General features: G+C 39.1%; 1 protein-coding gene across 2 annotated transcripts in view; it reads right to left on the bottom strand.

The window, feature by feature from the left end:
• The window catches only part of cdh18 (cadherin 18), a 121,343-nt gene extending 112,394 nt beyond the window's left edge, over positions 1 to 8,949 (bottom strand). For both annotated transcript variants that reach the window (XM_023326678.1, XM_005803633.2), the window contains exon 1: positions 8,720 to 8,949. The gene's annotated coding sequence lies outside the window, so the exon portion shown is untranslated. The remainder of the gene's footprint in view (positions 1 to 8,719) is intronic.
• Positions 8,950 to 16,766: the final 7,817 nt, after the last annotated feature.

The following is a 16,766-nucleotide window of genomic DNA, read 5'->3' as shown; positions in this document are numbered from 1 at the left end:
ATGTGAGGATAGTGACATTTATCCCATTTGAAATATCTAAAATAGCATCCATTTGTGGCTAAGTATATATAGATTTACCTATTTGTTTGATTTTTCTGTGGAACACAATGTTTTAATATTCACAGAATATTTGCCTATTTATGTTTTTCTTTGTTTGTAGAGACCATCTGTTGTAAAGAATATACATCTTGGGAAGCTGAACTACCTAAGCAAACCACTATTTAACGCAACATCGGGAGCGGTTTGCCATCCAGCCATCATCTTCCACCTCATCTGGGTTTTGGTCGTGAGAGCATTTATTTTTTGATTTATTTTTCTGATTGGAAGTGTGGAGTCAATTGCTTTTGTGCCAAAACAGTTTCCACTGTGTGCAGTTCTGGATCAGACTTCAGTGAAATTATTGACTATTCTATCACATTTATTTTCTGTTGATATTGATTTTTTGCAATATATATTGCTATTGATTTTACGCTCAGCAGTACCTATTGTCACATTCACCCATTTCACTCATTAATACACAATCTCACACATTCATCCACCAATAAGATGATCAGCAGGCAGCTTGTGGTTAAGTGTCTTGCCCAGGGGCAAGACGGAATCAAACAAACAACTTTTTTAAGGTAAGACGTCAACTGAGCCACAGTTACCACAACATATACAAGTAGATTCTTTCCACCATGGCAACATGAATAAGAGAATGGAGATAAGAGATAAGAGAATGGAGCAAAATCAATAACCTGATACAGTTGGTGGTGATTTCAAAGACAGACTTGTGATATATGATCACCTGAATTTGACAGTACTGCAATATGATTTGAAAGGTCTACCTGTAACTGGTTATGATCAAACACTACGAACACACGAAGGGGAGCACAAAAACAAACTTCATTTCATGATACTTGACTGCTTAAATTGTATTTTGAGTTCTCAAGTCTAAAAGTTTTAACATTTACCAATGAAAACATCCCTGGAAGGTGATCTGACAAATTATTAAGAATCAAGAAACCTCTAAAGCTGTTGGTTTTTGGTTTCCTTGAAGTCCATGCAGGAGAAGGTTGTCATTTATTGCATGCTCTTGAGATGAAAAGCATAAACACCATAATGCAGCAGCCCACTGTAGATGCTTGCCCACAATCAAACTTCCTTTTACAGTGCTGAGAGCTCTTAAAGGAAATGCTTTGTTGGTCATTCGTCACTGCCAGAGAGAGTAGGAGATGAATCATTCTAATGTTACTTTCACCCATACTGAAGAAACCCATAGTGCAATAATGTCAGAGTGATGCATACTGCTCAGTGTCCTACTGTAAAACTCGAACATCGAGATGAGAATATGACAAAAACATGGATTTCCAGCTAAAAGTCAAAAAACTTTCTCAATAATGGCTTTCTGATATCATTGGTGAGGCACATCAGAGATTGTATTGTGCTGTCAAACTTCGCATGCAATTAGAATAGGTCTCCTGTTGAGTTTATGTTATGGTAAAGTTTCAAGTTGGTGGAAATGCAGATTCTGAGAGTTTTGATCATCTGATGAGCAAACCTAGAGTGGATTTATAGAATAAAACAAGTTTTGTTTTATAGAGTAACTTTTTCTAAAATGCTTTTTCATAGTACACAAAGAGAGACTATCAATGCAAACTTTTAAATGAATAAAGTCATCACCAACAATGGAACCCATAATTGCAAAGATCCTGATACTCTGGTGTTTATGAACAGTAATCTTCAAATAATGTCTAACAGCAGCTGATATCATTGCTAACATAACTAAAGAAAGTTATGCATAGAAAATACAGAGGCAAGTCGTGTGACAAACCTACCATTCAAATAGCTGAGAACCAAAAAATACATATAAAAAGGTGGATTTTAAAACAGTAGCTGTACTATCAAGACATATCATTGGGTATATATATGTTTACTGACAAACTATTAATGGCATTTGATTTTTTTAGAAGCTCTTATAATTAGAAAAGCAGGGAGTAGTAGGGTTGGGCACATCGTTTATCATTTATCTTGATAAATTTTGGTTTTTTCACACCTCTTTATGCAGCTGGTGCCCACATGTATGATAATAATGTTTTTCAAGCGTAGTATTTGTGTTTGTGGGGCTGTGATTGCTGTGCTATGCAGTCACAGGCACACCTAAAAAAGGTGAAATACATAGTTCTTATTTTCACATTTATAAGCGTCTTGCATATTTAACTAGAATTTACATGTCTGATAATGAATCTTTCTCTGTATCTAATGGAGTCAAACAAGGTGGAGTTTTGTCTCCTGTTTTCTTTTATAATTTGTCTGTTGAATGACATGATTGTAAGTCTGGGTGAACTGAGTTTAAGCTTCTTATTAATGATTCAATACATGCAGATGTGGTGAGTAAAGTGAAATATTTAAGCCATATTCTAGGAAGTGATCTCTGTGATGTCGATACAAAGAGACACCTCTGCCAGCTCTACATGCCAGCTAATATGTTGGCACAGACGATGTTGTTGTTCTCCCTTTTCGAGCCTATTGTAATTCTCTTTATACGGCTCACTTGTGGTGCAACTATAGTAAAGCTGTAATGAAGAAACTGCAAGTGGCTTTTCAGGATGCATTTAGAATCCTCTTCAGGCTCCCAAGATGGACATCAGCAAGTCAAATGTCAGTCATTGAAGAACTACACTAATAAATTTGAGTGAGTCAAATAACCTAGTAATTAGCGCCTCTGTCACCTCTAACAAATAGCAACACAAGATATCCTGGAAGCTTTTGTAAACGTTTGTTCTGTGATGGTTGTTTGTTCTCTTTTGTTGGCTTTTATTATGATATTGACTCATTTTGTTTAAATTAAAGGCTTATATATATTTTTTATGTATATATATTGACAGTAATTACTAGACAGATTAAAACATCAGAGCCAAATCTGAACAAGGGTGTGTAAAATGAAAAAGCAGCACTGACCAATAATTTTTACCGACATCAACAGGAATATCAAAACAAAACCCATTGAGGGATAATCTAATTTTCACTAGGTGGTGCTCTGTTTTCCCCACTGTGAGCTGTTCTCACTCCTCGCTGCCTGTTTCCTCTTTAACTAATTTCAAATGAGCAGCTGCGTCTGCTGCCAGGAATCTAAAACGCAGTGTTTTGTGCACGTTTGATGCTCGATGTGAGCACTCATGTTTGTTTGAGCTCAGCACACGTCCCTGTCGGGGTAAGTATGTCTATGAAATGTAACACCAAAAATTCTATGTATCATTTAAATCTGCAAGCCACACCACCATGTGACATGGGTGCATTCGGAGCAGGGGGATTATATTCCTTTATCATCTTCTGGATTTAAAGAAACGATGGCATCATTGACAAGGCTCATCAACACTTGCCTTTTCAAAGCCACAATTCCCACAGGAATCAAAGCCCTGAGTGGCAGGATGAGCCAGTCACTTACCAGGTTTTGTTTGGCATGATGGGAAGAGAATGTCGGGGGGGGAAGGCGTGATTCATCTTTTAAAAAGCCTTGCGGCTGTGCTGTTGTTATAGTAATCCACTATTCTCCCTCCTGTCTCGCCTGCGAGTGATGTGACTGAAACTGTATTGGGCTCACTGTAGCCACCTGGAGTGAGCCAATTCTAACTTGGACCATGAATCCTGGGGGCAGATTGTTTGTTTGAGGTTGTTTGCACTCAGTGTAAAGGAAGCTCGGAGTTTGCAGTTATAGCTTTCTTTTTAAGAATATCTGACCTTCTATCCATAAGTAGAAGAAGCTGACCTTAAAAGTCAAGATGATTTTATAATGTTATGTTTTTACGCCAAATCTAGCATTCTAAAACTACGTGTGACATGAATTAATTGTTCAAAGTAGAAACCAGTATTCTGAATTTTATTACTAAAGCTGTCAAAATAATATTACATATGAACTAATATTCATGCCAGTGAACAAAGAGGATATGACATTTGAAAAAGCATTGATTTCTTTTGAACAAGTGCAAAATAAAAGTGAAAGACCAAGAAAAAACCCACCAAAATCAGCTAATTTCAGAAATGCATCTAGAGTAAGCCTGTTATACATTTTTAACAAGGTTCTCATGGGTTATTTTTGCTTGGCAGTAGAGCTGGACAATAAATTAATAACAATACATGTCGTGATAGACACGTCATAAACATCTTTAGATAATATGTCTGATCAAAGATTCAATAGTCAATATATAATATTCAATGAACGCTGATCCAAAACCGCAGTTGGTGGCATCAACTCGCTCACTCACACTTTGGTTACCTAGCAACAACCTGTTGAATAACTTAGGCAGCAGCAGCCATCATGCTTCATAACTGCTCAAAAATAACAGAGAGCCATGGATCAATAATTATTTATATTTATTGATGTGAAACGCTTGAATTTCACATTTTTCAGCCATATTGTCCAGCACTGAAAATTCTGTGTCCTCTATGATATGTTGACATAGTCTATTCCATAAATACTAAGAGAAAAAGGTGAAATGTCTGGGATAAAACTCTTCACTTAACATCTGACTGGCCAGTTGCAGCAACATGTTAGTGTAATGCTGCTATACTCTTTAGGTCAGGAAAAGTACCACACTTCCTAACATATAATTTGAAGGAGTTTTAAACTGCTACATCATTATGATGATGGTTTAAATAAACTTGTTCACCTTGTTACTTCCTGTCATCTTCTTCATCTTTTCTGGCAGTAGTAACGTTTGGTTGTTGATAACATGACTCGAGATGCAAAAAAAAGTTTCCATAGCCTTTTGTGAAATGCACAAATTTTGGTACAAAACCCCCCCCCAAAAAACACCTCATCCTAGTGCAAAAATGTTTTATTAAAAAATGTGTGTTTTCTGAAATTGGAATGTTTCCATTAAGTGAATTTATTTTCATAATTCCAATTTGTACATTTATTTAGTCCAGTGTTTCCCAACCCTGGTCCTCCAGACTCACTGCCCTGCATGTTTTAGGTATTTCCTTGCTTCAGTCCAGCTGATTTCAATTGAAGACTGATTAACAGGTGTTTGTTGAACTGCAATCAGTTGAACCAGGCACATTAAAGCAGGAAAACCTCTAAAACACGTAGGACAGTGTGCCTTGAGGACCAGGGTTGGGAAACACTGATATAGTCAAAGAAAAGGCAGCTGCTTCTGGGGTGCCTAAAGAATAACTTTAGTGTTCCTATTGACAAAATGTTCAATGACTAATGTTTTCTATTTTTATTTGGGATAAATACATCTGGAAGTTCCTTTTATTAGGCTCTCATGTACAGATGACTGCTCAAAGCAACATTGCATTTAAAATGGGGCTTAAAAGTGTAAGACCAATATGATGGAAAGTTTTGGAAAAACGAGTGGTATACCTGTGGAAATCTGCTCCATACCTTCACCTTATATGAAGGTAGCTTCCTTAATTAACAGTATAGTTCTGGTAAGTCTAATGTGTGATGTAAATTGCACTTTTTGAGGTGTCAAATGATTATTAGCAATACTGCAAATTGCTGCCATGCTGAGCAACAAACTCCATTAAAATGTATGCTGTGTTTTGAGTGTGACTGATACATAAACAAGCATTCACACTTCGGTTGACACAACACATCAGGGGTACTTGTCACAATGAGGATTAAGGCGATTAAAACTGTTCATTTTTATTGGGGTTATCACAATATCTGCATCACATGCCAGCTTGACTTGTAGCATTCAGGTGTGTGTTTAGAGGAAACAATGAATCATCTGAACCGCTGGGCACCAATGATGGCCCAATTAACCCAGAGACTCTTTCATCCACAAGGCCAGACAAACATGCACTATTATATAAACAAGCCGTGTCAGAGGGACCAGTTTTTCATTTCAGAACATCTGCAGTTCATCTCGGATTACTACTGGGCAGCTGATGGCCTGTGAACGCCGAGGGGTCCTCCATCATTTTTATAGGTGGCCACTGACGCTCAGAGCAACTGGTAATCTCAGCTTCCAAATGGTAAATGATTGTTCCGTCTGCTTATTACCACGATGGTTTTTGTGGGTGTGTTTCAGCAAACTTTTTTTTTTTTATCAAAGCACTGAACCACCCTAAAAATAATTCAAGTGTGTTTTTAGTCCAACTATTCCTGATCAAATAAATGTTGATAATCAGGAAATGTAACCTAAATAAGCACTAAATAGAGTTATCTTATAATTTGTAGTGATATGAAAACTGCAACGACTGCTTTAAAGCAAATGTGATACCTGGTATCTACCTGGTATCGAGTCGTTTACATCACTGCCTGGAACCCGAACCAATGAAGGAAACGACAAAATAAACTCCAAAGATGACATGAGCACAACTTCCTTTTCACAAAATGCAGACAAAAATTGAGTAACATTAGACTGTAGAGGTAGGATTTGCAAGAGTTCCCTTGTCTTTGGCAAAAGATCACAAGCCATTTCTCCCGCTAGCGTTAGACTACTGCATTTGTATGGGTTGCAGTTACCCATAATGCCCTGTGCTGGAGTCTACTTCCTGCTTTTGGAGCGCTCTCCGGCCTGCTTGCACCACATATGCATTCAAATCGTCCCAGACTTCACCTCAACCGAACCGAGACTGAGGCTTTTAGGCAGACCAGAGTTCACTTTTTTGTTCCGCGTCTAAACAAATGGCTTGGAGTTAAACTAAAACAGACTAAACAGGACTAGTGTGAATGCACCACTGATGGATGAAATAATTTGAAAATTCATTGCTCATTTTGATATTAAAAGGTGTTTTATGAGCTAAATGAGGTCTGTAAGGGGGGCAAATACTTTTGTTTTCTTTCAGATGTGAACGCATAATTGTGCATACTGGTGGAGATAAACACCTGAAACCCTGAAAGGATATAGAAGGTAGAACAGATGGATGGTAAGTCAAGAGATTTTTCTGACCATTGCCACTAAAAACATCAATGTAATGGTGTTCATTTAAACCCATCCAAAGTCTCAAAACACTGATATTTTTGTACATCTGGTGTGATTTATTCTGCTTATGTTAATATTCCAGAATGCTGCACTTGCCAGATTAAGCCGGGCATCTGACCAGAACATTTCAAACTCCAGCACTCGCTGTTTGAGCTTCTTCAGAATTAAGTGAGCTTCCTCATTTCCCTTCAACACCATCCATGAAAGTGTTGATGGCGAGAGCGTCTCTGAAAGAGACCACAAGCTGGTTTTCACTTCAAGCTAGCTGGAACTGTTAACTCATGTGCTACTGGAAGATCTATGGTCGGGTTTTGGGGAACATTATGAAAGAAATTTATAAATAAGGTAAGAAATCACATGTTTGACATATTAGTGAGGTGTTCAATGCGAGGCCTTTTACATTTCAGACAATACTTCTTGTTTTATAGAATGTCTGATACATAAAACTACTAGTATCATCCTAAAAGCAGGATGATACCACCTTTAAAGTTGCATCACCCTTGAAGAAAAGAAACTAACTCTGGACACAGTAAACAAGTAGACTGAGATTGCAGCATCATAATGTGGGAATATTTTTCTTAACAACAATAGGGAGACTTGTCATGTGCAAAACTAGAGTAAAATAGTTCAAACAAGGTACTCCTCCAATTTGACTGAGCTGAAGCTATTTTACAAAGATGTTTGAGCAAAATCTCTTCAGGTATGAAAAGCCTTCCAAGACTATTGCCTCTGAAGAGGTTAATATAAATGTGCAGCACATATTTTTTTAAATCAAGTATCATTTTGCTTCCATATGTTTTGACGTATCACTTAAAATCCTACTGAAATACATTAAGTATGTGGTTTTAATGTGGAAATATTTGCTTTGCATTGTAAATAGATGCTGCCTTTACTGATAATTTAGTTGTTAATTTGTTGTTGAGATCTAGTCTACACTAAATATAGCAATAACTGCAATACCCAGAAAGTAAAAATCTCCAGGGCCCCAGTCAAGAGAAGGGAAAAGCCATCTAAATCAACCCTCACCACTTCTTCTGCTTTCTAGTGATAGAAGTAAAACAGACTTGAATTTGTTGGATTCAGACAGCAGCAGGCAAGTCCTTCCCACAGATAACGTTTCCTTCACCCACTGCAGCCCGAACACTCACGATGAGAGGTGAGCACCTTTAAAGGATGCCATGCAAACTGGCAGCCAAACGGCTCTCCCTGCGCACAGCCGAACCCCGTCAATGCAACATGAAGAGGACACTTGCGCCGCATCTTTCCACGCACATCTGCACAGAAATCCAAACACAAGACACACATTTCTTTCTTTCTTTTTTGCCCCCCCTTCTAGAGGGAAGTGGACGGAGACTGTAGTCGGATAGACTTCAAATAGAGGCTGCAGTCTCTGAGAGTGGACTCCTGTTTCCTGCAGTGCGCGTAAATCCCAGTCTGGCCACACATTAAAGATGGTGTTGATGGAGGGGATCGGGCACCCCCTTAGACTCTTACTCTGTTATTCGGCCTGTCAATCATTCTTAACTCCACTGAGGCGTTGTGTGCACTCATTACAGGAGAATAAAAAAACAAGAAACGACTGGTGCGCACAGTCCGCGCCGTTCTGTACGCTGGCACAGTCAAAACTCGCCTCGCCAAACGCACTTCATTTCATTTAGCCCGACTCCAATCTAATTGACCTGCTGAAGCCAATTTGCGGGGATGCACACGCCCGTCTAAAGCCGCGCGCACAGGCGCAAATGTCAACTTCCAATCGCTCCCATGCACAGACAGTACAAAAAAAAACTTGTTCATCTCCTTACCTGTCCGCGCGCACCCTCCTTAACACACGCGACAGCTTCCGAACGCAGAAAAGCGAAGCACGAGTTAAGAGTTTGTCCCGTATTTATCCGCCCTCCTTCGGTTTCCCGCCTCGGTCAGCCCGCTGCCATCCTCACCGGGGCAAAGCTTCAGTGCGCGGCTTGCAGAGAGCCCACTCTCTGCTCTCCTCTTCTCTCCTGTCCGCGTGTGCGCGCGCGAACGACTGCGCGAGCGCAGGCACCGGCTGTGCGCACGTTCTCCAATAGAGCGCGGATACTGCGGCGGCTCAGGCCGACAGACGGCGCCCCATTGGTCGCTTTGCAGCTCAATCCGCAACTGCAACACACGGATCCTCTTCCTCTCCTACCTCCCCTTCTCTCCATTATCTATCTCTCATCCTCAGCTCCTTTCTTTCTCTGTTAACACGTGATTATATAAGATAGTGATCAGGAAGTGATACCTTAGCTTCCCCCCCCCTCTTGTCCCTCCATTCCTATTTCCTCACACACTCGCACGCATATGCGCACACACACAGCCCACCTTCCAAGGGTGTCCCAACTGAATGCAGAGCATCACAAGCCTGAATGTTTCTTAGATTTACAAACACACCTTGTTTGTTTTTTCTCCTCTGAGGTTAAATCAGATCAAACTTCTCTTGATTAAAGCTGGAATTACCTAAATTATTTCTATTTTCTAAAAGCCAAAATAATGAAGGAAATAATATGTCCGAAATTTTTATTAATGACCTCAATGACTGACATTTACATACAGTGATTACTATGTCTTTAAATAATGAGGGGAATCCCAGACCTGATGTCAGGGCTTTGGAAACAAATGTACCAGGTTGACTGGCACTTTTGACTTAATTGGAGGCTCACCTGTAGATGTATTTCAACACCTGGAACAAACTGCTTTCTGGTTTGACACAATGAGAAAGTCACAAGAAATCAGCTAACATATTAAGAAGAGTGTGTGGAGAAAAATGGTGATGCTGGTAACTCGGGTAATATCATCCCAACTGTGAAGTGTGGGGGTGGCAGCATCATGTTGTGGGGCTACGGTGCACTTCATAACATAAATGGAACCATGAGCAAAAAATAATAAGTAGAAATATCGAAGCAACATCTAATATCAACAATATCCCCAAACATACAGCCAAAATGGTTACAAAATGGCTTAAGGACAACAAAGTCAATCTTTAAGTGATGGCCATAATCCAACAGGGAATTTATGAGCAGATCTGGAAATGCATGTGACTCAGACAGCATACAAACCTTCTCAGGAGGAATGGGCCAGGAGTCCAACAACTATGAGAGGTTTGTGGGAGGAAACCCAAAATGTTTGACCCAAGTCATACAGTTACAGGAAATGTATGTAAGAAGTATTTTTACTCAAACATGGAGAGTTGTCCCAATTTGCTGAGGAATAGAGAGGAAAGTCTACTTTATCTTTCTAAGTGAAAGAATGTTTGTGCTCCAGTTACTTTAAGTCCAAATTGGAAATAATGACTGTTTCTGAGGATCAAAATAATAAGGGAAGACAGCCACTCTTTGAACCTGGGGGTGGCCAGTGTCCTTCCACTTCTTCCACCTGAGAGCTTGTGGCCGTGGAAGCTGGCAGCTGCGTTTGTGATGTTTAATGATCAGTGTTCTATTTCAGGACCTTTAAAAATAGTAGCAAGATGTATGCAGTCTAAGAATAAAACAGTTCTGAAAAAAAAAAAAGTGTTGAAGAAGCGCTGGGGATTCAGTTTTCATTTTTATTGTCCAGAACCTCAACAGTGCCATTAGCAAAGCACAGCTTCCAATTATTTGTGTGAGTTCAGAAGAACTCAGGGACCTGTGGGTCTACATCTGAGCTGCAAAAGTCTAAATGTTCATGAAGTTTAATTTGCTTTGCTCTAGAGGGAAATATGTGCTTTAAATTCAAGGACATTTTTCACAACATTAAAGTTATGTACTTAACAAAACCTTAAAATGGCAGGGAGATAATCAAAATGTGGAAAGAGGAAAAAAGAAGCACCACTCTGGCAGTTTGCACCCTTCATCCCAATACACATGCAATAAATTTAACTAATTATACAGTGGGACCTTGTCGCAGGTTTAGGGACAACAGTTGTTTGCTAGTAACTAAAATCCACAAATACTTGAAACTCCCTCTAAAAACACTTAGAGCTGCCTTTTAAATAGTTCAAACATCAAACATAGCTTATTATTTACACTGTGGAAACCATCTTGACACTATAACCACACAGGCTAACACCTAGAGTCTTTCTTATCTCTTTACTTATACAGACAGTCAATGTATTTTGAGAAAAGTTACTCATTTCAACCTTTAGAAATGGAGCAAAACCAAAGCATTTAAGAAAACTCTATGGTTTTCTTAAAAACCAAAGAGTTTTTTATTTATTTTGGCCTTTCAAAATAAAGCTCATAGCAGTTCTGAAAAGCAAAAGAAGAAATCTTTCATGTTTAAATTTAGCAAAATTAGGTTTCAGAGTTTTAAATCAAACAATATCTAAACAAAAATTGGAATATCACTTGCATGGTATCTTTGACTTTGTTGACTACTTCTTGTCTAGTTACGACTGCAACTATTTTTTATTACACTTAAAATAACACAAAGCTAATTTACAAGTAACTTTTGAGCCAGATATAGGAGATTGTTTTAAGGCAATAAAAAAAAATAAATAAAAATCCTAGTTCCGCCAGCAGATTATTTCATTATAACAAGACATTTTTCCCATAAATTAAATAATCTGCCAGTAGAACTTTTACTATTTCATCAGTATTAAGGAAAAGCTCCAGTATCTTGCTCAAAAGTTACTTAGATTTTTGCACTAAAAATTAGACCAAAAATACTTTGTGATTTTGTGGTTCTGCAGTGTGGTAGAGAAACACAGCTAAACAAAGAAGCCTTCAGACAGTTTTCTATAGGATGAAAGAGAGCACATACAGCCAGCCGCAGCAAAAGCAAAAATATCTTGAGAACGAATGAGTCCATATATTCATTCTTGATGAAAATAAAGTCAAGCAACTGATGAAATTATTATTCCTATGCTAAGTATTCTTTTTCTTTTCACACATCATTCGTTATTTTGGCAACCGTTCCTCCACGCTCTGCAGCCATCACTTTTCAGTTTAATTGTTCACACTCTCCTGCTTTCCAGTGCTAATAGCACTGTTTTAGACACTTTTTTACAATCACGCTGGGCAATTTTTTTGACTTTCATTCTTTCCTATTCTCTGTCTGTCAGTCAGTCACTCTCCCACCCACACTTTGAAACACTCAGTCACGTCACACAGGTACCCCTGGGCCAGCTGTTGAGTCTGCTTATGAATTCAGCTATGCTTTTGCTCTCTCTGGTTCCAAAGGGAAACTAAATGAATAATGAAGACAGCAGCGAAATGGGCAAGTGGAGGTGGAGGATAAGCACAAGAGTGAGGGAGAGGGGCCACTTGGGATGAGAACACGATGGAGAGATGAAAGGAGGGAGGGGGTGACTTGTTAGTATTCACCCATCAATTAAACGGTGGTGGAGGCATGAAGAGAATGGAGGCCGCTGCGTCGTGGACAGAGACACGAGGAGAGGGACTGCAGGCCTATAAACCACAGAGAGCGCTGGCTGAGGAGACAGCTTAGGCACCAGAGATGAGGAGGCGAGAAGTGCGATGAGGATCTGGAGGAAAGTGGACGTGGGGAGACGGCGAGAGACAGGGAGAGACAGGGAGAGACAGGGAAAGACAGGAAGAGACGGGGGTCTCCGAGGCGTCAGCAGCTCCTCAGCACACTGCCTCCAGCCTCATCTATCATCCAAGCCCAGTTCCTTCTGCCAACACAAGTTCGTCTCTGGTCCACATCCAGAGCTGGCATGCTGCTTCAAGAACTCCACAAAGTGGATGTGTTCCACATGTTAAGCCAAAGTAATGACTGTCCTTGAAATAGGCAGACAGGTGTTTTGATTCGGAGCAAAAAAACAAGAAAAGGGGATCAGATTGTTGGAAATGGACATTTTTTTTATAAACATGGCAGATATTTGGGTTGTACTTTACAGCTTGACCTAAATTTGGAGGATTAGTCTGTCTACAGATCTCAATTAATCTAGCATATAAATATCAGGATAAAGACAGCATATGGGGACAAAAATGTCACGATATGAGCAACTACATCATGGTGTCCAAAGTGCGGCCTGGGGACCTTTAGTGGCCTTTGCACTGATTTCTTTCTGGTCCCCAGTTGCATTTCAAGAATGATGCAAATTTGTTTCTTAAACTTTTAGTTTTAAATTAGGAAAACATTATTACCAAAACATTGAGTACAAAATAAAATATTCATCTTTTTACAACCAAGCTTTTAAAATAAGTAGAACCACATTTATCCAAAGTAATTTATTAAACTCGGCATAGCAAGCATTTTGACAGAAAATGACCCAAATCCTGGTTTTACAACATAATTAATTAGTTACATTAAACCTCAGAAACAGAACAGAATAAGGTAGAGACACAATCTACCTTATTCCATGGACGATTTAGTCTTCTGACCTAAATCCTGTTCAACATCTGTGGAGTGAGTGGAAAAAGAGAGCAAAAGAAAGGATGCAGGACTCCAGACGGAACATGAAATGAAGAAAGGTGTCTTTCTCTGCTGCTCCATACTCATGAAATCCAGTGAGAGAAAACTGAGTCCTGCCTTATTGACAAAGGAGAGCTGTAGAAAGCACATACAGCAGGGGGCCCAACAATTATGAACAGCAGTTGTTTTGTAAAGAGATGTTTATCTGTATTTTTTGCTAACATTTTAAGGGCGAGATCCTGCAGAAAGAAAATTATTTTTCATTTTTCATGTCTCTTTATCCAGCTTTATGCAGCTCCATTCTTTGTGGGGCACTATTTGTGCCAATCATGCCTGACACATGCAGCATATACCGCGAGTGATAAAACAAAGCTTTATTTATTTCCTAAATTACACAAAAGCTTGAGTCAACAGCTCCTTCGTTCTTCCGTTCACAGCGTGTCAATTTGATCAAAGCTTCAGCAGATATCATTCAGAGGCGGTGAATAAAAAAAGCAGCATGTGTCAAAGTGGGAGCATCCCGTATAAACAGAAGACACGACCTTGCACAAACAGCTGACAACCTTTTATGCTGCATCACAGCAAGATTCCTGCCAAAGTGCCTGACAATGTTGGAGAAAAGTTCCTCTGCCTCTTTATCAGCAGGAACAGATTCTAATTTCAGTCTGGGTTTGAAACTATATGAGTGGGCTTGAGTATGACATTGGAGACAAGAGGGGAATATAGTTTCTGAACACATCAACGTTTTTCTCAGTAAACATTTCTGAAGGAGGTCCACTGACATCATTTTTACTTCAGCTGACTGGCACAATCCAAGTAACCCTAGCAAAACTGAAACAAGTTATTCCATAAACTAAGTTTAGTCAGACAATTTATCTGTCAACCCTTAAATATGTTTCAATTTGGCTCTTAAAGGGGCAGTATTTTTTAAAGGGGCAGGAGTTTTTTAAAGCAACAGAAGCCCAATTTCAAGACATCAAAAGAAATTTGAACTTGTAATTTAAGTCATATTCAATGTATGCAACATTTCTATAACTGAACTTGACATAGCTGCTGTATTGTGCAATAAAGTGGCAGTACAGTACCACAGGATGTCTTACAGCTTAAACAGACCACCCAGATTGTTAGGGTATGTTTTTAGATATTGAGCAGAGTGTGAAACATCACATGTGAAGCAGCAGCACAGCTCAAGCTGAGTGTCTGAACTAGTGAGCAGACAGCTCCTAATTTATGTGTAATGGAATAGAATGGCACACTGGATAAGGACTGAGCACATGATGAACAAAGGAAGACAAACTTGCTCTTCTTTGATTGGCAATTCACATCAGCTGGTCTGGTCTTTCCTGCTGGCCTATGAAAAGCTTTCTTATTACGCAGTATTGCACAAGAAGTAACTAATGATGGATTAAAAGCCAAGAGCTTGACACCTTTGCAGTCTTACTGCTGCATGTCGTATCAATGTACATTGGACCCCCAACTATTTGTGATGCAGTATTAGCAGATTTTTCTGTGGAAAGTGGCTAGCTGCAAACTATTTGTGGAAAATTTTCCTATTTGTGGATTTTCCCATAGACCATATTTAAAATATTCAACAGAAAATGCAGCTAAAGTACCAGAAATACCTTGGAGCAATGCTACTTGACATGCTATTAACTTGTGATTGCAACTCAGGCAATCCAGGATTATTCTCCCTTGGTTTTGATTGGCTGTATCTCCAAGAAGAGAAATAGTGCTGTTGTGCCAAGATGGTTTCTCTGCATTCTAACAAACATTATGGTGTATTTGGTGTTCGAACTAATAAATAAAGGAACTATGATCATTTTTTTGAGAGTTCGAGTATTGAATACCAGGGATTCACTGTTTCTAAACTCTGAATGTCTGAGTACGATTGAGGATTTAAATGAATTATACAAATACTTTTCTGGGAGCCAAAGACCATTTGATGGGGGGTTTTCCACCAAACCGTGATTAATTGGTACTCATGCTTACTAAGCACCAGTTTTTTGTTTTTCCACTGATACAAACACACAAAAAGCGATGCTAACATAGAAACAGTTTACTGCTGGAAATAATTCTTTCTTTTCTTTTCTTTTCTTTTCTTGGTGAACAGCAGCCAAACAAATAGTTATTTGCACCCGAGGTAGTTTTGATAAATCTAGTTCTAAAATTTGTGTTTTACTCCAGCTTTTTAATGTGTGGATGAGATATTAGCTGAATATAATTGTGAATCAGTCACAATCATAATCCATTGATTAGACATACAGTGAATCTGTCATTACTTTAAAAAATCGTTTTCTACTTTGATTTTCAGTAAGCATGTCCAATAAATACTTCTTGTATCATTCCAGTTTGTGACATGTTGCCTTATTAACACCAATATCCTCATCAGAAATATATTTGCTGAGAAAAACTTAACACTTATTTTCCACTCTGTATGCAGAATGATTTTCACAGGTCTGTCATTAAAGGTAATCTGAAGCAAAACAAAGGCCTGTAAACCTCCATGACACTAATAAGAAGAGCGCGGCTTTACTAATGAGGAACTAGAGAAATTCCCCGAGAGCAAAACTCCGTATGTATGAATGCGTCAGCCTGACAACGAGCTGCACACCACTCCAGAGCTTATTTGGTTATTGATCCAAAGGGCCATTTCGATGCATGATGTGCATTTCCCTGACGGCTTTTTAATGACATGTCTGTAAATCATTTTGTCAGGGGAGTCTAATTGGTGACTATCCTCTAATGGTACATTGTGTTTACAATGTGTTCCTTGGACAAGTTTGCAAGCGATTGTCTTATAAGAACATAGTTGTGGTGAACTACATCATTTTTTTAAATTTTCTTCCATTTTTAATTATGAAAGCTGTGCCTGTGGACCCTTCATATGTGTGAGATATTTGGTCAATTAATCACAATGAAGCAGAACCGAGGGATTATGCACTTGAGTGAATCTCATTTCAAGCTACTGGTGTGGGTGGGTGTGGGCACAGGAACCGCTATGGACACAGACAAATGGCAGAGACAGAAGCTGGGAGACAAACATCGACAGAGTAGGACTGGGAATTCAGTCGTCTCTCACACTAAATCTAATTTATATGTGGCCAACGAGCATCAAGGTTACACAGCAGCCATTTGGGAGCCATCTACAACTCTCGCCTCTGTGGAATATTCCCACTCAGGAGCTCTTAGCCAGGCAAAACAAATCACTCCTCAGGAATCCAACAAATCTTCATCTTCGACGTCAGCTATGAAAATACATTGTTTCCTCACTACAATGCATTAAACGTTGCACTGACCAATACAGCAACTGCTGCAGTCTCTAATGTACAATTGTCTTGTTAGATATGAGCAGTCAGTTTACCCAAGGAAATTTCCTGTAGGTGGCAAAAGGAGTTGCAATTTTTCAAAATGACACAATGGGTCTGGTAAAAAGATTGGTTTTGAAGTCATTAGCGGAAAAAGAGAGTTTTGAACACA

The sequence above is a fragment of the Xiphophorus maculatus genome, chromosome 21 (assembly GCF_002775205.1).
Source record: "Xiphophorus maculatus strain JP 163 A chromosome 21, X_maculatus-5.0-male, whole genome shotgun sequence".
In the NCBI taxonomy this organism is placed as follows: domain Eukaryota; kingdom Metazoa; phylum Chordata; class Actinopteri; order Cyprinodontiformes; family Poeciliidae; genus Xiphophorus; species Xiphophorus maculatus.
Note: the sequence above shows the minus strand (reverse complement) of the source record. Positions and strands in the feature narration are given on the sequence as shown.